The 23,171-nt window shown below is 51.6% G+C and overlaps 1 protein-coding gene across 10 annotated transcripts in view; it reads right to left on the reverse strand.

The window, feature by feature from the left end:
* The window catches only part of Ercc1 (ERCC excision repair 1, endonuclease non-catalytic subunit), a 38,861-nt gene extending 24,837 nt beyond the window's left edge, over positions 1 to 14,024 (reverse strand). For 2 of the 10 annotated variants that reach the window (XM_063252894.1, XM_063252893.1), the window contains exon 1: positions 2,179 to 2,803. The gene's annotated coding sequence lies outside the window, so the exon portion shown is untranslated. Of the gene's footprint in view, positions 1 to 2,178; positions 2,804 to 13,871 lie in introns of those variants that run through there. The other 8 variants (XM_063252892.1, XM_023562818.2, XM_063252891.1 and 5 more) reach the window with 5 other exon arrangements.
* Between the last annotated feature and the right edge of the window lie 9,147 nt (positions 14,025 to 23,171).

Genomic DNA, 23,171 nt, shown 5'->3' on the forward strand with positions numbered 1-23,171 from the left:
TGGCCACTCATTCACAAACTCAGCCCTCCCAGGCAAATCTCCATCATCTTGCTCCTCCTTTTCTGGTTTTGTGGGAGAGACAGCTGTCCGGCTCATGTCAACACCAACAGTCTGCAATCCCTTACCACGGCCCCTCCAGGCTTCATTCGATGCTGGCATGTGTCCCGGAAAAGTAATGTTTCAGGTCCTCAGCCTTGGAGAGTGGCAAAGCTGCCACCATAATAGCACCGAAGATGGGAAGATGAGTTCTGTGTCTTTTCAAAGCTTGTGCTATAAACATCTGGCATGGTGTGGTGTTATTTACCATTCCCTGCAGGAATCCAATCCACCGAAAATGCTTCGCTGGCTCGTGAAAATTAATGCTAGGTGTTAGGTTTTTCAGTACAGCTGAGAAACAGAGAGAAAAAGATATAGAGGCCTTTACTGTGGGAATGGGAGGGCTGCAGTAAAACACAAGTACCCTCTGACCAGAACAAAGGAGTGGCTGAGCTTTTATTAGGTTTGGCTGGGGGTGGAGCTTGGTGTGTGTGTGTGGGGGGTGACATATCAGCAGCTGATTGGAGAAGCACAAAACAGGAAACAGGAAGTGTTTTGAGGCTGAGAGGAGAAGAAGAGAGTTGACTGCTGTTGTTTTTGGGCTTCTTCGCCATATTGGGCTGTCATGACTTGGTGAATTTCATATGGGCAGAAACCTATCATTGGTACTGAAAATGCAAAAAAAAAAGCTCAATCCTCTAAATGGTCATCCGAGGACCAATGGATTGTCAGCACCTTGATAGTGGTTGTTGTGGCTTGAAGGTTGTGGGTTCTGGTCATGTTGGGCACGAAATATTGGGGGCCCAGCGAAGAGCCTTGATTGTGATGTTCAGCCACATGGTTGGAAGAGAAAGCGTGCAGAGGGCATCTGCACGCTGGAGGCTGAAGGATTCAATCCAAGGTCCGAGGTTCTCTGCAGTGTCCTGTGCCAGTCCGCATCAGAAGGCCAATGGGTCTGCGACAGGAGGCTGAAGGATCCAAGGCAGAAGCTGAAGAAGAGTGCTGGAAGCGAGGAGATGACTATGAAGCCAAAGGTGAAGACTGGAGCTCCTCTGAAGACCGGAACCTTGTGCATCTTCTCCTTCCCTTCTTTACCATCCAGGGGATGAGCCACCCTAGAGCGGGTCTTCTTCACCCCAGAGTGGAGAATTGTTAAACTGACTTAGCTAAGCTTCTAAATGTCTGAAATTGATACAATCAATCAACCACTTCAGTCCAGCCCTTGTCAACTTGGCAACCAGACCCATTTCTTTAAACCACAGTCTCTAGTGGCAGATCTGTGCAAAGTCAGCATGCCTTGGTCTGTTCAGATTTACACTAGCATATGCAGAATTCTTTTGCACTCATTCCCTTACCAAAAGCAAAATATTCAAACAGTCACCAAAATTCAAGGTTAAAACACAGAACTTTGACTAATTAGCTTGATTACAAACGTATAAAAATGACATTAAAATCATATGAGAACTAATCACTGCTCTTGCTTTTCATTAAACAGAGCATGGCAAGATTACAACACAGGATTTCCTGCAATTCCAATACACACTTCCCTTCAGGTGAAGGACTTCAGTTCATACATCCACTGTCCTCTTGCTTCTCAGCAACCCACTGTCCTCTGTGTCCCACAGTTCCACTAGCACCTTCCCTCTGACCAAATGTCTCAGGTGGCTCTACTGGCTCTTTGCTCTTAATTTCCAACGCAGATCTGGTTGAAAACTCTCCACGGTGACCATGCTACCATCCAACAGTACACTACGCCTTAATCTTCCTGCCACCCAGGCATTATCTCTAAACACAAGCAAAATGCAGAACAATTTTCAGCCAAAACACAGTATACTACCTGGGACCCCAGCAGCCAATGCAGACCTCAATAGAAGCCTCCCAAGCTTCATCTTAACCAGCAGCATCTCCATCAGTTACTCTGATTTCCCAAGCTCCAACCAGTTTCCAATATAGTTTACAGCATACTGGGGCTGTCTTTTGAGGAAGTCTCTCAAAACCTTTCCAAATTAATTCCAAAGGCCACACGGCCAGGCAACATCACAGCAATGACTCCACTCTCTGGGTACCAACCTTGTTCTCAGGGATTGCAAGGAGAATAATGACATACAGGACACAAAATTTAGTGTTATTTATGATACTCACCCCAAGAGTCAAATACAAAGGAAGTGCAGGAAATCTGTCCACACACTAAGGACTTAGAGAATCCAGCCGAGGGCCTGGATCCCGTGGCAATGCCTTGCAAGAGTTCAGCTGAAGACTTAGAGCCCGTGACAATGCCTCCAAGGAGTCCAACTGGAGGTCTAGAGCCCATGCGAGTCTGTTTCATGGATCTGTGCTAGGAAGGCCCCAAGGTCAGTGGTGGAAGCTAGAAAGTCTGTGCCCGCAGGTTGAAGGTTCTGCACTGGAGCCAGGAAGCAATGCTCAAAATAAGGACCAGGGCTCCCCTGAAAAGTACCACAGCCATCTTCAGTGACAGCGAGGTCCCAAGCTCCTCCAATAATGAGAACAGCTGAGTTTATATCAGGAAGCCAGCATGACAAGCTTTTCCTGGAGATTGAACAGCACACATCTTCGTCTCCAGAACCAGGAAGCCATGCTCAAAGTAGGAACCAGAGCTCCCCCAAAGTGAACTGCAGCCATTCTCAGTGACAACAAGGTCCCAAGCTCCTCTTTAAATTGGTCACATAAGCAAGGTCCAGTGGATTGTCAGCACCTTGATAATGGTTGTTGTGGCTTGAAGGTTGTGGGTTCTGGTCAGGTTTGGTGCCAGATTATCAGGGACCCGGTGAAGAACCACGATTGTCTGTGTTAAGGATTCAGCAAAAGGATAAAATAAAAAGCAGAGATGAGCTTATTAAACACGAGTGGCTGGGAAGTCGGTGTCTCCAGATGGGCCCTTTTCTGGAATTCTGAGACAGGGTTTTGCTAAGTCACGAAATTGCCCAAGCTGGGTTGGGTCTAGTAATTCTCCTGTCTCAGCCTCCCAGGTGATGGGATTACAAGTGTGCACTAGCACGCCAGACAGCAGTGTATAGTACTTTGGTCCTGCCTCCCTGTCAGCCAGCAGTGACTATGCAGAGCAGACTCGGAGCCCTGCAAGGGGAAGGGAGCGAGAGTCAAGTGGCAAAGCCAGCCTCAGTCACACCAGGATTCAGGGCGCTGCGGTGCCGACATGAAGTCACTGTCCATATTCCTCTGTGCTCAACAACTTTCCCCGAGACAGCAAAGACTGGGTGGCAACGAAGTTGAGGGGTAAAGTGTCTGTCCGGCTTGCACGAAGGGCTAGGCCCAACTCCCCAGTGCCACCAAGCGGGAGGCAGAGCAGACAGCAAAGGAGACCTCTGAAGCTCTGGGTTCCCTTGCCAGCCTCGGGGCATCTCAGGAAAGATAGGAAAAAGCACCCAAAGTAGCGCTTCCGCAAAAATCACCGCCCAAGTGGGTCACGTGCCTCTCCCTCAACCAATCAGTTTCCTCAGAGAGGGAGGCATGGGAATGCTCTGATTGGCTGCACCAGGGCATTCCCTGGAGAGGGATGGAGGGGTAAACTCCAAGGTGTTTAAGTGACTGGGGAAGTTTCTTTCCCAAAGAGGCTGCACGTCATTGGCAGAAGTCTGGCAGAAGCCGGGCCTGATGGCACACGCCTGTAATCCCAGAACTCAGGAGGCTGAGGCAGGAGGATAGAGGCTAGCCTGTGCTACATAGTGAGTTCAAGGCCAGTCTGAACTGTCTCAAAAACTAAACAAAACAGGCTGGTAGAGCCATGGATGCCATGTGGCTGGCAGGACCGGTTGGGCCAATGTGTTTCCTCCTCCGCCGAGCGCAGCGCGGCCCTCCAGGGCTAGGGTAACCGCTCTCTCCATCATGGGAGAGAGCCAAGCTGAAGCTGTACAGCCACGCGGTGGAAGCTAAGGGCGTCTACCTTCTGCGAGCCCACCTGTCCCGAATGGTGTCCTCCCAGAGCTCTCACTTTGTCAATAGGGATACCACAATATCCCTATTGACTAGTGTGTTGGTACTGGGGATTGAACCTAGGGCCTTTGCACCAAACTACATCCCAAGCCTTTTATTTTCAAACCTTTTAAATTTTGCTTCCATTTTCAGACTTGTTCCTGCTAAGAGTAAATTATCCAGGCTAAACTAAAACTTGGCATTCTCCATTATAAATATCTACCACCATGCCCACCTCTTTTACTTTTTTTTTTTTTTTTTCATTTTCTTTTTTGTCTTTTTCGTTTTATCGGTACCAGGGATCGAGCTCACTACTGCCTGCTTGCAAGGCAGGTGCTTATGCCGCTGAGCTAAATCCCCAGCCCCCCTCTTTTATTTTAATGTTATCTTATTTTGCCTAATTTACAGTGCTCGCCAGTATCTGTAGTCATATTTACTTATGCAATGTCCCTTCTATTAGATCATCCAACACACGGAGAAATGTGGCGCATGCTTGTAATCCTAGCTGCTCAGGAGGCTGAGGCAAGAGGATCATAAACTCAAGGCCAGTTTGGACAGTTTAGTGTGACCAAGTCTCAAAATAAAATTTTGAAAAGGGTCGGGAGTGTAGCTTAGTGGAAGTGGAAGTTCCCTGTATCTGAAGAAAAAACAAACAAACCAAAAGTCATTCCCCTGAAGGCAGGTGTCTTAGTCACTACTGTGTCCTCACCACCTAGCACAGCACTTGGCGTACAACAAATGACCAGATTTGGGGCTGGGGATTTAGCTCAGCGGCATAAGCACCTGCCTCCAAGCAGGCAGTCGCGAGTTCGATCCCCGGTACCGATAAAAAGGAAAAAAGACATTAAAAAAAAATGACCAGATGGACACTACTAATAAAAGCACGTTATAATTATAGGAGGCTGAGGCAGAAAGAGTTCAAGTTTGAGCTCAGGCGCAACAATTTACCACCTTAGGCAGATTATGTGTTCAAATAAAAAAGGTATAAAAAGAAAGAATGCATGAATGAAAAGGAAAAGGGCTGAGGATCTAGGCCCTGGGTTCAATTTCTGGTATTGAAAATAAAAACATGAACAATTTTCTGAGGTAGTGAGTTCCCCGTTAAAAGAGGTGCCCAAAAACTGAACCCAGATGTCTTGCGCTCTGGGTTTGTGCTCTGGGATTTGGGGATGGCAATACGCAATGTGTGTACTACTGCTGCCCTGATTGACGTGTTTTGAAATTTTTAGTTTTTCTTTGAAATAAAATGATTTTGGAAAAAAATAAAAGGTGTGTCCAAGCTGAAATTTAATGACCATATGTTGCAATTAATTCAGGCTGCAAGGTCCCAACACATGCTCAGTTTCCCCACTTATAAGCGACGGATATGCTGGGTTGTGGGGGCGGCACATCTAGCCCAGCTCTCGCCTGCAATCCCCGCAGCAGCCACCAGCGGGCGTGCGCCCTACCGCGGAGCCGCGGCCGCGTCGCGACGCTCCTGGAAGCTTCCACGCCGGAGATCGGCTGGGCCCGGGGACCAGCTGCTGTGCGGGATCCGGGCTGCGGGGGGAGGGGGGCGGGGGAGGCGGGGCCCGCGCCGCGCGCGTGCGCGGGGCGGTGACTCAGGCGCGCGCCTCGGCCCGGTGCTCGCGGGGAGCGCGCACGGCCTCGGGAACCCGCGAAGCACTGAGTCCATTTTTACCAAAGCGCGGCTAAAAATAGTAGCGACGCTGGGAGCGGAGCCCGAAATAGCAGCCCCCAGATAAGGCAGGACTACTCAGCGCTTCCGGGGAGCGGAAGGGGGCGCGGGGGGGGGGCCGCCTGGCCGACCGGGTCCCGGCGTCCCCATTGTGCCCCACCGCGTCCTTGCGGCCACATTGGCCCCCGCCCGCCTGCCCTGTCAGGGGCTCTGCCCGCGCGGTTCCATCCTTGCCGGTGTCCAGTCCCCCATCCTCAGCTTCGCTCATCTCCCTCCCCCTCTGTCTCTGCAATTTTCATTCTCAGCCCTGCTCCCCTCTGTCTATCACTGACCCCCAACCACCCTATTTGTGTCCTTGCGCCCCTCCCCGCCACCATCACTCCCGGGCTCTCTGGACTCTGCTCCCCCAACACTGACCCAAACTCAGCGGCTATGGGAGTGCGGATCCGAAGTCCATGATCTGCGTAGGGGGAGGCCGGAGAGAGGGTCTCACTTCTCCAGGCCCAGGCCTAGGTCCGGAGTCTAAGCTCAGGCTGGAGGCAGATGCAGTGTAGTTCTTTGGTCGCCGAGGTTAAGGGTGTCACCAGTTTAGCCTCGGTCGAGGGGACCCACCACTTAGCTCACGGATGGATCCTGGTGCCCTAAGATTTTTTCCTCTGGGGGGGGGGGGACACAAAGGCTCCAGGCAGTGGGACAGCTGGGACCCCTGCTGTGCCTGGGCCCCTGCCAGTCCCCTTCTCATTCCCACAGCCTCTGGCCTCCACCAAGGATGGCTGGGCAGCAAGGGTCTGCACTACCTTTCCCAAGGGATTGAAAGACAGAGGGAAGTGACCCACTCTCTGTGACCCCCTGCAAGCATGCAGTGATTTGGCTGTGGCTGTGGCTTGCAAGCAGCTGCTGTAACTGGCAGACAGTTTCAAGTAACAGCAGTGTCACTGTCCCTGAAAGACACAAAGCCAAAGCCAGGTGCCCAAGTTGTTAGGCTGTCAGGGGGGCGGGGGACAAAACCACCAAAGGGTCAGGCTGAAGGACAAGAGGAATAGAGAGGATCAATCACGGAATTAGGACACTGGAAAAGGCAGCACTGACCAGACCGTACAGGGCCTGGGGGGCCATGGGAAAGACCCAGGATTTTTCCCCCAAGGGCACTGGGGAGTCATGACAGGCTTTGAGCCGGGAAGGGAGGGACAATTTTGGTTCTGGGTGTTTTGAGACAGGGTCTAGCTATGAAGTTCAGGCTGGCCTTGAACTCACCTTGTAACCCAGGCTGGCCTCAGACCTATATTGATCTTCCTGACTCAGCCTCCTGAGTGATGGGGTTACAAGTGTATGCTACCAAAACCAACTTTCAGCAGGCAGGAAGGACCAGGCTTGTTGGCTGAGACGCTGTGGGGTGGGGAGGGTGCGCTCCCTGATGAGGCCCTGAGGCTACTCAGGTGGGGAGAGCAAAGTGCTAGAGTTGTCTTTGAGATAAATCCACGAGGAGGAAGGAGCAGATATGGCCAGAAGGTACCCAAATCAGTTTCAAGTTACTCCAGAGATGGCAATTTTTAAATTTCTATTATTTATTTAAGACAAGTCTGGCAATGTAGTCCAGGTTGGCCTTGAGCTCCTTATGTAGCCCAGGATGGCCTTGTTGGCCTTGAGGCAAAGATCTTTCTGCCTCAGCCTCCCAGGGGCTAGGATTACTGGCATTATACTACCATGGCCATCTCTATTTTTATTTATTTTTGATTGACACATGACAATTTGCACATATGTATTGAGGAGGTATAAGTACAAAGGGATGTGGTTTTTTGTTATGTTTTTTGAGCCCTGGGAATTAAACCCAGGACCTTTGTAATGAGCTACACATCCAGCTATCCTTTTCCTTTAAAATTTTTTTTTTAACTTTTAACTTTTAATCGGTACTGGGGATCGAACTCACGGACTACCTGCTTGCAAGGCAGGTGCTTATGCCGCTGAGCTAAATTCCCAGCCCCCTTCCTTTAAATTTTGAGACAAAGTCTTGGGAAGTCATGAAGCTTGAACTTGCAGTCCTCCTGCCTCATCCTCCCAGAGTGCTGGGATTACAGTCATGTGCCACCACTTCTGGGTATATATATATATATATATATATATATATATATATATGATAGTGTATTTATTTGAGTAATTAGCATTTTCATCACCTTCAACTTTTCTCATGCCTTTGTGGATTTTTAATGTTTTGGTAAATACAGAGGGAAGTACTTGAGAAAGTAAATCTCTCACTTCCCCTTGATCATGGCTCCTCTTTGTTGTTTCAGACAAGGTTTCATTGTGTTGGCCGGGCAGGCCTCAAACTCATGATGATCCTCCTGCCTCTCAGCCTCCCAAGTGCTGGGATTACAGAGCACGCCAACCTGCTCAGGTGCAATGTGAACGCTTGTGTGTGTTGGCCAGAAGGATTCTCTGAGCCCTAAGTGTCCTCACCCCCTGCCCGTGCTGATTGGAGTCGCCACCCAGTGTGGGGGCCAGGTACCAAGTTAGGGGAAAACTGGGAGGACAGGGATGTATCTGCCCAGGGATGGCTCTGAGAGGCTTTAAAATTGCACACAAGGAGGTGAGTGAGCGGCAGGAAGCAGAATTCAGAAGGCGGGCCCGGGGGAGGAGTGTGGGCATTGAAAGAAGGCTGCCTGGAGGAGGAGGCGTGAGATGGCTAGAATCCACCTTACAGCCCCTCGCACAGGATCCGGAAGGGCTTGACCGGAAGTACATCGCCTCCTGGGGAGGCCGAGTTCCAGCAGCAGCAGGGCAGCGGCCTGCAGGCCCCCAGAGGTGCTTGGAGGAGGAGAGGACTGGATACATCTCAAGGGTCTGCCTTGGTGACACCACAGGCAACCATCATGACGTCTGATGATTCGCCACTCGGGTTTGGACCTGCATTTCTAGTCATGCGGGGGTGGGGGGCGGCTGTGGATGGGAGGAAACGACAGACCCTGTGGCTGCTGTCATGCAGACACTGGGGACTCAGGAGCCAGGGCCAGTTCTGCCCTCCTCTTAGGGAAGGATCCCCCAAGGGGCCGGGTGGAGGCATCCAGCTTTTGGGGCTGGGGTCAGTGGCGGGTTGGGATGGGGTCAGTCCCCCAGCGGCTTCTGGGAGGAAGAACACTTGTTGACTACTATATCACCACCATTTCGGACAGTTACTGGGACAGAGTAGGTGCCCAATACATCGCTGTCGTGTGAATCAGTTCAGTGAAAGGGCTCAGCCCTCTCCCGGACTCGGTTTACCCTCTTGCCTAACAGCCATGGCCATTGGGCTGCCTCAACCAGAGGAGGCGCTAAGGATACCAGTCTCTACTCGGGATTCAGTTCCAGACCTTTCTGCCTGGAGCGCTAAAAAAAAAAATTAAAAATTTGGCGCCTTCCTCCGTGGGCCCGCCCACTTGTGACGTCACGCACCACTGGGGATCCCGACTCAGGTCCTTCCTCTGGGGGAGGGGAGGAGAGGGCAGAGACCGGCGATCCAGACTCCAGCCCCTCTCCCAGGGCAGCCGGGCCTGTCAGGGTTACGTAACCCGTCGTCGCGTCCCGAGGGACCTCGCCGGATATCCTGGCCAGACCCAGGACAATGGATAGAGAGCGCCCCTGTCGCTAGGAGCCTGGAAGTGGCCAGCCCCCGCCCCCCCCGCCCCCCGCCAAACACACACACAAACTTCTGATTCTCCCTGGTTTCCAGCCCGTTCGGCCTCCTCCTCGCGGACCTGTGTCTTTCCCCAAACTCTGTAACCTGATACATCTTACATCTTGCACCCCATACAGCGCTGCTCTGTCCCCACCCTGCAGATCCGTCCTCCTCCCCGACCCCTGCCTTGTTTCCCCCAAACTTTGCCTCACACCATCGCTTTGATTCCTGAACCCTAGACTTACAGTTTCTCACGTCCTTCCTTCACCGCCATCCCAGTGTCTTTTCCGACTCCTTCAAACGACCCCACTCTTGTGCCCCTGTCCTCCCAGCCCTCTCCTTGGCGCCCCAGTCTTCCCTTAGTACCTCTCCGGTCTTCCCCAAACTCCTCCCCACTTGCTTCAAGCTGAACCTCAACAATCGGCCTTATACCCTAACGCCAGTCTCCTCTGGCCTTCGAGAAGCTGTCCCTGCGTCCAGACCTGTCCCCATATCTCATGCCCACTCCCCCTTTCCCATCACAGCCCTTCAGGGCCCCTCGAGGCCCGAGCCTCTCACGCCGGCTCCCACGCCGGGCCCAAGTTCCCAGGCCGCCCTTCCCGCGGTGGCCCAGAGACCCAGTTTGCGGCTGCAAAACATTGGTCTCCAGGCAACAGGCTCCGCCCCGGCCCGGGGTGGTGCGCAGGGATCCCGGCCGCGCGGGGGCAGGGCGCGTGCCAGGAGGCCCGGCCCGGACTGCAAGCCCAGGCGGCACACTGAACAAGGACTTTCACCTCCGGAGAAATGGCGCGCACAGTCAGTGCCGCCGAGACACAGCATCGCCAAAACAGGGATCAGGACCCCGCAGCTAGAAACCTGGAGATGTGTAAGGTAGGGACGCAAAGATGAGACACCACTCTCTTCCAAGGGGCAGGGACAGTCCGAGAAATAAACAGAAAAATTGACATGAAACACAGGCCACCTTTAGGCCCCCCACAGGGACGCCTCAGAAGGCTGAATAATCTCTCTGATGTGCAAGTCCTTTGCGCTGAAGGGACTTTCCCTCTCCGACTCTCAGTTTCATATCTGTAAATTTGACACATTAATGTGCAGTGCTTAGCAAATAAGGCTATGATGACGACATAGTAAATTCACGGACCATTTCTGGCACGCATCATTCCCTTGCTTATCCCACAGATACTTATTGAGCATCTACTATACCTTAGGCAGTGGTAAGCGCTAGGGGCAGACAGCAGCAACAAAGTGGACCATCTTGGGGCTGGGGATTTAGCTCAGCGGCATAAGTGCCTGCCTTGCAAGCAGGCAGTCGTGAGTTAGATCCCTGATACCGATAAAAAGGAAAAAGACCGAAAAAAAAAAAAAAGAAAGAAACTGGGAGGAGGCCAGTGTGGCAGAGGGAAGGGGAGGTGAGGTCAGAGAGATTAATCAAGGGCCGGTGTGGTAAGGCTGTGACTCCTCCTGAGTGTGTCCAAAGTCCTGGGAGTGTTTTGAGCAAAAGTGCTGATTTTAGTTTTAATAGGATCTCTTTGGCTATAGGTAGAGTATAGACTTTTGAGAGTCAGGAAGACCAGTGAGGAGGTGACTGTAGAGTTCCAGGTGGCAGGCAATGGTCACCTGGACCAGCAGGTACCAGGCATCAGATTCTGGAGGTGTTTAAAATTGAGGCTGCAGAGCCGATCAACACACAGATTCCTGGCAAGCAATCCATGGCAGTATCACTATTAAGTGGTGTTTGAGCCATCCCCATAGAAGTTATTATCTTCTCAGTTTTACAGATCCAGAACTGCTGGCTCAGTCTGACTCCCAAGTCAGTCTGTCCTCTGGACAGAAGGTTCTCAGCACCCACCCGGAGCTAGATTCAACCACTCTCTTGTCTCTGTGGATGTCTCCTAAGGGTGTACAATGGCACATCCACCACACCCACCAGGGCGTTGTCAGGGCCTAACAGGAAGAAGGCTGCCTGACTGGTGCTCAGGTTGTCAGGCAGAGCCCCATGCTGGCCCTGAGCACTTGCTTAGGGACAGGCAGGTAGGCACATGGCAGGTAGGTACATGCCACAGGTGCTCCCAGCCCTGCATCTGCTTCCTCTACCCAATCACAGCATTCAACCAGGTGCACATCAATGCCCCCGCAGGGACGCCTCTCAGTCTCATAAACACAGTCACACAAGCGCACGAAGAAGATGTGACACACAGCCCTTGGAGGTGTACTTTCAGGCTGTGTACAAAAACACAAAATTTTTGTCATTCTTTTACCTTTTTGTGTACCAGGAATTGAACTCAGGACCTTGAGCTTTCAAGGCGGGACTGTGTCACTGAGCTATATCACCGGCCCTTCTTTATCTTTTGACTTCCCTGTAACTCTCACTCTTTCTGTCCTGCTACATTTCTGATTTGTCTCTAACATCATCTCACCTCTCTCTGTCCTCCACATTCCTTAGAATAAGTCGCCCCTGGCCATGGACCTCACCTATTAAGTGTCGGAGGGACCTGGCACTGGGACAGGTGCATGGAAGCCCCAGGTCAGCAGTTCTGGCTTGCTGCTTTGACTTGCCCAGGCAGAGTCTTGCCTATGGTAATTCTTGTGGTCTCTTTCTCTAGGATTCTAACCCACAGCCTGACAGTATGAGACTGGAGAAATGTACTTTTTAAATGGTCCTCAGCTCAGGGGACCCCTTCTGGCTTACTGTAGTTGCTCCCTCTAATGTTGTAGACAGAGAAGGAGAGATCTAGAGGACAGAGTGGGCTCAACCCAGCATCACACATCCATCACCGGCAAGGGCTCAGTGCTGCTGAGATCCTCCCAGAATCCCTTTGGGAACAAGCTGGCAGAAAGTTAAATTAGATAATAAAAGGAAAGAGAAAGGCCCAGGACGAGGAACAGAGAGAATGTGACAGAGACACACAGAGATGAGACAGAGAACAGATTAGAGATGGGGGTCAGGAAGGAAAGAGAGAGACAGACATTGCGTCAGTGACTGAAGACAAAGTGCTATTTTGGGGTACGGAGAGACCCCCAGGAGGGAGCATGATCCTTTGAATGGGACAGTACAGTACCCACGTGGCCCATGCATATGGGCCTCCTTCCTAAAGCAGCCAGTGCCAGTTACCAAAGCAGGTCCCTCCCCAGACCTGCTAAGTAGGAAGCACATTAGACACATTTATATAAGCTGCCCTCTGTGCAGAATCCAGCTTTACATAACCTAGCGCCATGAGTCATGCTTCAGACCTGCACACCGGCAGGGTGTGTCCAGTGAGAGGGGACCCCTGCCCATCTTTAGAAGTCACCCTGTTTCACTGAGCCGCAAGTAGAAGGTCAGAGAGGGAAAGACATTTTTCTGGGGAGGGAGTCACACAGCCACGATTCAGCAGGACAAGAATTTCACCCCACCATCGAGGCCCTATGAAGAGATATACAAGTTCTAATTTAATATTCAACGCCCCACCTGTATGGTTTACACTTTGATGCAGGAGGTACTTAATAAACACCTCCTCAGTTATCCCAAAACTCAGGGAGGCCGGGACAGAATCCAGTTATTAAATAACATAATTAAGCCTGTTATACACAGAGTGTTTACAACCTACTAAGGGCTTTACAGACTTGCATACAGTCACAATGCTGGAGGTGGGTGATGTTATCGGTTCCACTCAGGAAGGAAAGAGACTAAGAGGAAGTCACAAGTCAAGGTCGCAGAGCAGATATTTGAACTCGGGTTTCTCTGTCCGGATGTCGGCCACTCACTCCCATTAGTACCTGCCCAAAAACGCGTACATGGGCACTCATTATACTGGCGTCTCCAATGATTTAGCTGAAATGCCAATTGCACCTGCCTTATGTTCTCTCTTTTCCTTAGAGAGCCTCACCCAGGCTCCAATCCACTAAACTCTCGATGCCTGAGAAGGAAATTTCTCTCCCCGAAAGTTCCGCATCTCCTACTGTCGCGGCCCCTTTAAGAAAGCGAACAGTCGGCCGGCGTTGCCAAGCAGCGCCGCGGCGGTTACCAGGCAACGTCAACAAACGACTAGGCCACCGTCGGCTCCTAGCGGGCCACCCCCCCCCCCGCCCGCGCAGACGCGGTGACGCGACGGACTGTGGAACGCTGTCACCTAGCAACGTGAGGGTTGTTTGTCCCCGGCCGGGCGGCGGGGCTGCACAGAGCTCAGCCAGGAGCAGCCCAGGCAGACGGACGGGCCGGCCGGGAGCTCGGGCGGGGGGAGGCTGCGGTGATGGTCCTCAAATTGCCAGTTTCCCTTTAGACGGCAGCCATCTGCCTGTCTCCCGCTACGCCCGTCGGCCCCGGGACTGCGGGCTCCGTTTGCGTCTCCGCGGCTCTGCGCCCCTCCTTCCCGCAGGTCTCCCCATCCATCCGGCGCCGTGAATGTCTCATCCCCCCATTAATAACCTAACTAAAGGCGAGACACTTGTCGGGCCTGCGGCTTTCTCCTTGGCCTCTGGAGTTACCAGATGTATAGCAGCGATTGGGGTTCCCACTAGTGCACTGTTGCGGTTAGGGGTGCCCACCAAGCTGCCCCTGGCCCACTGCGCTTCCCGGGTGCTTGCCTGTCTTTCCCGATCCTTCCAGCACACAGGCTGCCGCCTCGGTCCTCGCATCCGGTGTCTGGAAAGCTGTCCACAGCGGGAGGTTCTAATAACTCATCCCCACAACACACCCGACACCCCCATCCCGTGGCTCCATGTGACCAGGGCTGGGGCGAATCTCTGAGCAGAGAGAAGTTGGGTGTGTGACAGCATGAGTGGATGTGACTGTAGGTGAGTGAGTGTTGGGGACAGCAGACACATGGGACATTTCCTGGGGTGAGGACACTCTGGGGCTTCCGTTGTGTGAGACAGAGCCAGTGGTTTCCGAGGTTTGCATTGTAACTGTGTACGGGCTGTGCATATGTGAATGTGTGCAGTTCTGAGTCTCATCCATGTGAAACAGTGAGTGTGCATGGCTATGCGTGTATGCACACATTCAACCTTTCCAGACCTCTGTGTGTAAGTGGATAGGTACCTGTGTTTGTGTGCAGATGGCTGCTCAGAGGTCCCTTCCGGCAGTTATCAAAGATTTGTAATAATGAACGATGTATCTATTCATTTCTCTATTGTCTGTCTCCTGAACTCAACCACACATGCTACAGGGCTGCTGTGGTTGCCACTGGGTCCCTAGCACTGCCCGGAGCGCAGTAGGTGTTCATTAATTGCTCGGTGACAAAATCAGTCAACACCTCGCCACTGGGGATTTAGCTCAGCGGCATAAGCGCCTGCCTAGCAAGTGTGCGGTCATGAGTTCGATCCCTGGTACCAATAAAAATGAAAAAGACAAAAAAAAAAAAAAAAGAATCAACACCTCATGAGTATCTGTGTCAAGCTCACATAGCTATGTGGCTGTGCTCCTCAGGGCCATCTGCTGTGTAGCCTTGGTGGTCAGCGCACACGAAGGTCCCTTGGGCTGCACACACTAATTTTCAGCACCCACCAAGATTTGCAGCACATATTGGCACCTCATACATACAATATGTTTGGTCATAAACTGTGTGGTTTCTTGCTGCATCTGCAGCAGGTCTTCCAGGCACTCAGTTTTCTCATCCGTTGATGGGCACAACTGTACTGTCATGGGATGGTTGGTAAGTAGGTTCATATAGAAAGTATGTTGAGTCAGGGCTGGCACATACCTGTATTCCCAGCCCTCTAGTAGGCTGGGGCAGAAGGATTGCCAGTTTGGAACCTTACTTGAGCAACTTAGTGACTTAGCAAGAATAAAACATAAAAGCTGGGTGTAGTGGCTCATACCTGTAATCCCAGCACTTGGGAGGCTGAGGCAAGAGGATCATCTCGAGTTCGAGACCAGCCTGGGCTACAAAGTGAGCTCAAGGTCAGCCTGAACTGCATAGTGAGACCTTGTCTCAAAAAGACAATAAATAAACAAATAAATAAATAAATAAAACATAAAAAGGGCTGGGGATGTAGTTCAGTGCAAAGGCCCTGGGTTCAATTCCAAGGATTAAAAAAAGGGATTTAGAAAGTGGTTGGCACAAAACCCCTGTTTTAGTTACCATCAGTGCTACTGTGTGCCTTTCTGCCCATGTCCAGAACCTGGCTCCAGGTGTGGGATCCTGTGACAGCAGGTACCAAAATTTGAGTCTGGGGGCTGGGGATTTAGCTCAGCGGCATAAGTACCTGCCTTGCAAGCAGGCGGTCGGTTCGATCCCCAGGACCAATAAAAAGAAAAAAGAAAAAAGAAATTTGAGTCTGTTTGCCTTCTATGAAACGCGCACCATCACAAAACTTCTCTCGGCACGCGTGTGCCCAAATGAAGCTGCCTCAGTGTGAAGTCACGACCTCAGTGTGAGCACAGGCTCAGTGGAGATCATGACTTTGAGATGCATTGGTGGGGGGGGCAGATGACGGTATGGTTGGGGGAACTGAGTTCACAGCACCCAGTAGGACTGGGAACTTAAACAGGCAAAAGGAGAAGAGAAAGTTCCTTGTGATCAGAGCAGCCGAAAGGCAGACTCCAGAAAGGACTTTCTCCCAGGACTGTCTGGAAGCCGAGGGTTCTAAGAAACTGGAGAACTTGGTGATGGAACAGAAATCAACCTGAGTTTCACACCGTGGTGAATCTGGGAGGGAATAATAATAAAGACATGGGGTGCGGAAGGCCTGTCCTGTTTCCTGCTGTCTCCAGCCCTGGGTACTTGACAGGGGGGTGGGAGCTGACTCAGCGCTCCATCAGCTGCTTGGAGTAATGAATGAATGAATGAGTGAATGAGTGAATGAGTGAATCACCATCATCCACAGCTCCTGTGAGTCCTGGTCTTAGGGCCAGGTGGAGAAGGCTTTGTGGGTGGCCAGGACTGGCTTGCTGCTTGCTTCTGAGACCCCCCTGTGCCTGTTCCCAGCCCTTCTGCTGTTCCCACAGCTCTGGACTGCTCAGGGCGTGGAGAGAGCTGGGAAGGCAGCATCAGGCAGCCAGCAGCAGCCTGCTCTGGACAGATGCCCAGAGTGTCTGCCTGGGGAGAAGGGTGGCTGGGCCTGAGTCACCTTGGAGAAACCCCAGCCGCATACCTGGTCGCTGACATCACTAGCCCAGGGCAACCCTGGTGGCCTAGACAAGCAGACTGAATCACAGACAGAAATGGGCCGGGCACGTGGCCGCCTATGACCCCCAGGACACCCCCGCATGGCTGTCTGGCTGCGGGGGTGCACAGGCCACACCGGGGTCAGTGAGAAAAACTGGACCTGAGTCAGGAGCTGGGTAGCTACAGCCGGAGTCCACCAAGCCCAGCCACAGCCATCCCTTCTCAGCGGTAAAGGAAGAGAAGGGGGGCAGATCCGCTGGGGAGGCCCCTGGGCGGGTGAGGAGGAAACATTCCCGTGACGGGGACACTGTGGCTTGCGGTCAGTGTGGCTGGGTGACCAGCGAGGGAGAGGGTGTGGGATGCGGCCGATGTTTGCGCAGAGAATCACGAAGTTATGAGACAGTGGGTCAGAGAACAATAGAATGGCCAGACAATATGGTCACACAGGCCTTTAACAACACAGGCAAGGACAGAGCTGGCGTGGGGACGAGGGGCGTCTACCCAGCCAGGACCCCGGAGCTCACCATGCCATTTTCTTAGCTGCCAAGAGGCGATAATAATGACCGTCACTATTAATCACAATATACGATTTCATCGCTATGATTATTACTAACTTACACTTGGGAGGATCGTATGGCTCTGTCAGTGCTGTTCTAGGCTTTTTTTCTTTAGTCTTTTTGAGACAGTTTCACTATGCATTCATGCTGGCCTTGAACACATATTGTAGCCCAGGCTGGCCTCGAACGCAAAATGATCCTCCTGCCTCGGCCTCCTGAGTGCTGGGATGGCATGCTCAGCTTATTCTAGGCATTTTACAGATTAATTCTTTTTTCAATGCTGTAGTTCAGTGCTAGAGATTCTGTAGTATGGGTTGGGCCATGGATTGTCGTAAGTCAGAGATGGGTTGTTTTACTGGAAGTGGTAATAAACAGGAAAATAGAGGAGAGCACCTGGCGTGGTTCGTTTTCTCAGTGACTCTTAGTTTTCTTTACAAATCTTGCTCAAATTATTTCCATCTTTAAGTGCAGAAAGAAATATCTCCCAAACAGTCACCCTTGCTACCTTGGTCTGTTCCTCCTTCTGAGCCCCCCACAGTCGCTCCTGCTGCCTCTCCTTTGGTCTCCAGGCCCATAGTCAGGAGAGTTCTTCAGAGAAGCCCTCTCACAAAGGCCTTTCCAGATCTGACAGTGGTCGTCTAGAGCACCTCCACCAGGAAGTTCTCCTGGCTTGCTCCCTCCTCACTGAGTACTCCTGGCACTCAATGCCCAAGTGACTGTATGTGACGGTGACACATGCTCATATCGTGTGCCTCTGGATGGTGTTGATTGAGAGGTGGCCCGCAGAGGGCAGTGGACGGTAACCCTGGCCAAGCCCTGAGAGAACCTGCATCTGAGCAGACCTGAGCCCTCAGCTTTGGTCTGTGGCTGTACGTGGGTGTCTGTACATGCATGGATGGGAAACTATGAGTATATATAGTTGTGAGTGTGTGTGGAAGACAGGCTGCACCATGGGGGGAGGCAGGTGTGTGATTCCGGGTCTCTCATTGTCCTGGAGTTCCTTGTCCTTATCCCGGAGTTCCTTTCATGCAGCTGGACAAGTGAGGGTGCCCGTGGACTGAGCAGCCTCTGAGAGATGTCCACAAGACCTGAAGACATGGACAGCCCTCCGCTAGGGAGGGGGCAGATGTTGGCACAGGGCTCTAGCTCTGCCCATTTGCATGTGTGGAGCCGCATGTCTGTGCAGACAGGCAGACATGAGTGTACCTGGGGTGTGCACACAGGCGTGCATCTGTGTGTGTGATGGTGCACAAAGGCAGGGGTCCGTGGCTTTCTCTGGCTAGGGGAGTTCGTGTCTGTCTGTGCTTGTCCCCGTGTGTGCCTTTCTTTCCATCTGTCAGAGTTGGGAGTCTGTCAGGCAGACCTCCCTCCTGCCACGCTGGACAGGATTTACAGTCCCACCTGGCCGGGACAGCCCAGGCCCTGGCTGAACATCGGATCTCTGCACAACACTGCTGCGCAACCTGCTGCCGGCAGCTGGCCCCCACCATCCCCGCCTGTCAGAGCAATGGCAGGGGCCTGGGTAGGTGTCTGTCCCCAGAATCTGTCAAAATCCATGAGTGAGTAGGTGAATAAATGAATGCTGACCAATTTGCTTGACAAGAATTTATTAAGCACCTACTGAGTCACTGGGGCGATGGGGGGACACAGAAGTGACCAGAAGGACTGGTGAGGCCTCACAGGACTCACAGTGCAGTGGAGGAGACAGAACTGTCCCCAGACAGTGAGGAACCTGGAAGGTAGAGCAAAACGGGGAGCAGGAGGGGCTGGGGATTTAGCTCAGCACCATAAGCGCCTTCCTTGCAAGTGTGCAGCCGTGAGTTCGATCCCCGGTACCGATAAAAACAAAAAAGACAAAAAAAAAAAAAAAAAAAAAGAAGAAGAAGAAAAAAGAAAGAAAGAAGGGGAGCAGGTGGACCTCAACACCGGATTGTGGTCAGGGAGGACTTCCTGGAGGAGGGGCTGCAGGAGCTAAGGGCCTAGGAGGGCAGGACGAGCAGAGCAAGTATAGGAAAGAGGAAGGAGAACAGCGGGAGAAAGGCCTGAAGACAAGAGCCCCGCATCGGGAGCAGGGATGCCACAGGGACAGCAGGCACTGGAGCACTTGGTACTTGTGGTCGTGCCAGCCTTGGGGGCCACTGGGAAGCGATGGCATGAGAACTCGGGGAGGGTGGAGCTGAGTCTCCAATCTGAGCCACTCTGCTTCCCTGAAACACCCGACGCCCCTCCCTGGGCCTCCAGGACCGCTTGCTCCTGGGGCGTGGCCCAGCCAGCCAGCAGGACCCACAGTTCCACACCAGCCTGGACTTGTCGGAAAGGCAAAGACCACACCAGCTCATCGTGTTCACCAGACTGCTGTTGTGCTCAGCATAACCCCACCATGCCTCAGTTTCCTCTCCTGTAAAATGGGGACAATAAAAAACTACTTACAGGGCTGGGGTGGAGTGGGTTAGGCTGCAAGGCATTTAAAAATACAGCTTTTAAAAGTGCAGCTATTCCTCCTCTATTCTTAAGTTCATTGTTTGCTTACTTTAGAGACAAGGTCTTGCTGTGTAGCTCAGGCCTGCTGGAACTCACAGCAATCTTCCTGCCTCAGTGCTGGGATTCCAGGCATGCACCACCATGCCTGGCTGCTGTGATTCAGATCCAAGGTCTGCGGGAAACCGAGGAACAGCATCCCAGGGACGTGGTCATGGGAAGGAGGGGAGGCTTTGCCAAGGGGAGGGGCTTTGGGGACCAAAGGTCCCCTGGGAACCTGAGCAGGATCTACTCTCTCCCCCATGCTCAAGTCCTCCTCCTCCCAGAGGATCAACTGCTACAGAAACTACTAGACTCTCCTGTCCTGTGTGTCTCTAGACTCTGCAGTGTCTCTAGGGTCCCCAACCCACCCCACCCCATCCCTTTTTTTTTGGTCTTTCCAAGACAGGATCTCATTATGCAGTTCAGGTTAGACTTGGGCTCACTTTGTAACCCAGGCTGGTTTTGAACTGGCAATAATCCTCCTGCCTCAGCCTCCCAAGTGCTTAGGGTCGCCTTCTTTGTTGGACACATGAGGATTATGACAGATGTAGGAAATAGAGGGGGGGTTTCTATATCTGTGAAGTTTAGAGTGATATATTTGTTTTTTTTAGAGTTCCCTTATGTAGTTCAGGCTGGCTTTGAACTCACTATGTATCCCAAACTGGCCTCAAATTTGAAATAATCCTCCTGCCTCAGCCTCCAGAGTACAAGGATTACAGACATACGCCATCACACATGGCTGTCATTTTAATAATAAAACAAGGACCTACAATGTGCCAAGAGCTTTATGGACTCCTCCACCAGCCCCAGACAGGGAAACTGAGGCTCTGGGACATTACTGACACAAGTTCACCCAGCTACAAAGTGGTAGGTCTAGAATGTGAGCCCAGGTCACCTGGCTCCTGGGTCTGTCAGGGGCAGCATGAAATGCTAGTGTCCGTGTGAGTGTGATCGTCTGCTCGAGAATAACAGTGCAAAGCGCTGCTCTGGAGCCCACTCTCCACACTCAGAGCCCAGGCCCGTCAGGCCCTTTGAGCGATATCCGTCTGCTTCCTACCTCTAACTGGTTGACTTAACCCTGTAGGAGTACGGTGTGAAATTTAAAAAGTTAACCCTGAACAACATCCCAGAGCTCACTAGGAGAGGGAGACTTGCTGGTTCAAGCTGGTTTAATCCCCTCACTCAGAAGGCTGAAGCAGGAGAATCACAAGTTCAAGGCCAGCCTGAACAACTTTAGTGAGGCCCTGTTTCAAAATAAAATAAAAAAGGCTAGGGGAGTCGGTCAAAGTACCCCCCCCACACACACACACAAAATAAGCCCTTAGAGGAACTCATCTTTGCTCTTGTTGAATTATATGTGTGGGTGTTCCATCAGGGGTTGTAGTTGCTGGTCTGTGTGTGTGTGGTGTGTGTACGCACACACGTGCCCACTGATGTCTTGCTCACTGGGTGTGGCATGTGTAAAAATATGTATCTAGGGGCTGGGGATTTAGCTTAGCGGCATAAGCGCCTGCCTTGCAAGCAGGCAGTCATGAGTTCGATAAAAACGAAAAAGACAAAAAAAAGAAAAAGAAAAAAGATACGTATCTATGTGCCTCTACTGTAAATTCTAGGGTCCCTGTGTGTTTTGAGGTCTGTCCCTGTCCCTGGTGGCTGTACACCTGACTTCTTTCTTTGTGAGTGCGAACTGTGTCATGTGTGGTGGGAACCCTGCGACCGTGTATGTGTGTGTGTGTGTGAAGCTGTTCTGCCTGGCCATGTGTGCTGCTCCTTGAAGGGATTTGTCTGAGCACCCATGTGTGACCCCATGGGCCCTGTGTCTGCATGACAGTGGCTTTGTGGGTGTATGTGCCACCCGAGTTGGGGCAGGAAGCTCTCTGGGCAGCCAGGGTGAGTGTTTGTGTGTCTTCTTTGCTCCATGCAGGAGGAGATGAGGGGCTTAGACGGGACAGGAGGATGAGGGGGTCACTCCCTGTCTGTTGCCGGTGCCAAGTCATTGCTTGCTAGTGGCTGCTGTGTCATTCCCTGTCCCTGTCCCTCCCTCCTGACTGGTAGCAGACAGAGGGGGCGTGAGGGAAGAAGGTGGAGGATGGTTTGAGTCTAGGTTTTTGTCTGGAAATCTCAATGGCCCTTCCATGCCTCCTAGGTCCCTCCAGTCTTCTAACCTTCCCCTCCCTGCTATTGGAGCTGGGAACCCAGAATCCCCTAGGAATTCAGGGCCACTCTCTCTGGGCCAGGTTATGCAGCAGAAGCCAGTGCTGGGCTCTCTGCTTGTGCAGTTGTTGGTGGCATCTTTCCTGCTGAGTGCTTCAGAGTTGGGGGCTACAGCCTCAGAAATACCTGTGTGGTGGCATGTCCCTATAAACCCAGCATTCTGCAAGGCTAGGAAGGAGGATCACAAATATTAGACCATTGTGAATAACATAGCAACTTAGTGAGACCCCATCTCAATAAATAAAAGAACCAGAGATGAATCTCAGTGTGAAGAGTCTGGGGGAAAAAAAGACTGGCTCTTGTGATCGAACCAAGGTCCCACACTGGACTTGGATTCACTATGTAGCCCAGGCTGACCTGAAACTCACAGCAATCCTCCTGCTTCATCCTTCTGAGAGCTGAAATTACAGGCATACACCACCATGCTGAGCTGCATTAGGCTGCTGAACCCTTTGTATTAACTCAGCTGGTTTTGGTAAGTAGCCTTCACCCTCTGAACATAGGTTACATAGCAGACTAGAAGCACCCAGGGTGGGTCTGCAAAGCTCATAAAAGATGGAAATGAGTAAGACACCACTATCATTTATGACATGATTGTCATTTACACAGTCTCCAGACAAAGGTTTTTCAGGATGCTTCAAGAGGCAGGTCAAAGAAATCAGAAAGAAAAGTGAAAGTGCTGGAGCTCTAACCTGGCCTCTGTGCACAGGTCAGGATGCCAGGTACTCTGGAGGCTGAGGCAGGAAGGTTACTCCAGTCCAGTGTTGGGCAACATATTGAGACTCCACACCCCAAATTAAAAACAAAGAGAGAGGGGCTGGGGGTTTAGCTCAGCAGCATAAGTGCCTGCCTTGCAAGCAGGCAGTTGTGAGTTCGATCCCCAGTACCGATAAAAACGAAGAAGACCAAAAAAAAAAAAAAAAAAAAAGAGAGAGAGAGAGAGGCTCCAGAGCTTGAGCATTCTGGATTTAAATTTCTTTTTCTTTTTTTTGGGGGGGGGTTAAATTTCTTATGATAGATCTTGAACACGTCATTTAACCTCTCTGAATATCATTGTCCTTTTTTTTAAACTGAAAATCATTCAAGCCAGGCAGGGTCGTGGTTATATGTCATTCTAGATACTTGAGAGACTAGGGCAAGAGGATCTTAAGTTCAAGTTCAAGGCTGGTCTGGGTAATTTAGTAAGACTCTGTCTCCAAATAAAATTTTAAAAAGGACTGGGGATGTAGCTCAGAGCTAGAGTATTTGCTAGTATGCATAAGGCCCCGGGTTCAATCCCCGGACCAAGGCTGTTTTGCGGATTACAAGTCTTACACTGGAAGGCTTAGCACAGGACTAATATGAAGTGCTAAATGCACATCATCAGTTGTTTTGTTAATTACACACACACTCGTTCTTTCTGTCTCCAGGTAAGGTTATGAAGCAGGAAGAAGAAGCTATCAAGACCACCAGCCGAGAACTTCGTTTATTTTCCAGCCCCTCCGAAC

This window comes from Cavia porcellus, unplaced genomic scaffold, assembly GCF_034190915.1.
Source record: "Cavia porcellus strain 051 isolate PalLab524CR breed Dunkin Hartley unplaced genomic scaffold, mCavPor4.1 scaffold_7, whole genome shotgun sequence".
NCBI classification, from domain to species: domain Eukaryota; kingdom Metazoa; phylum Chordata; class Mammalia; order Rodentia; family Caviidae; genus Cavia; species Cavia porcellus.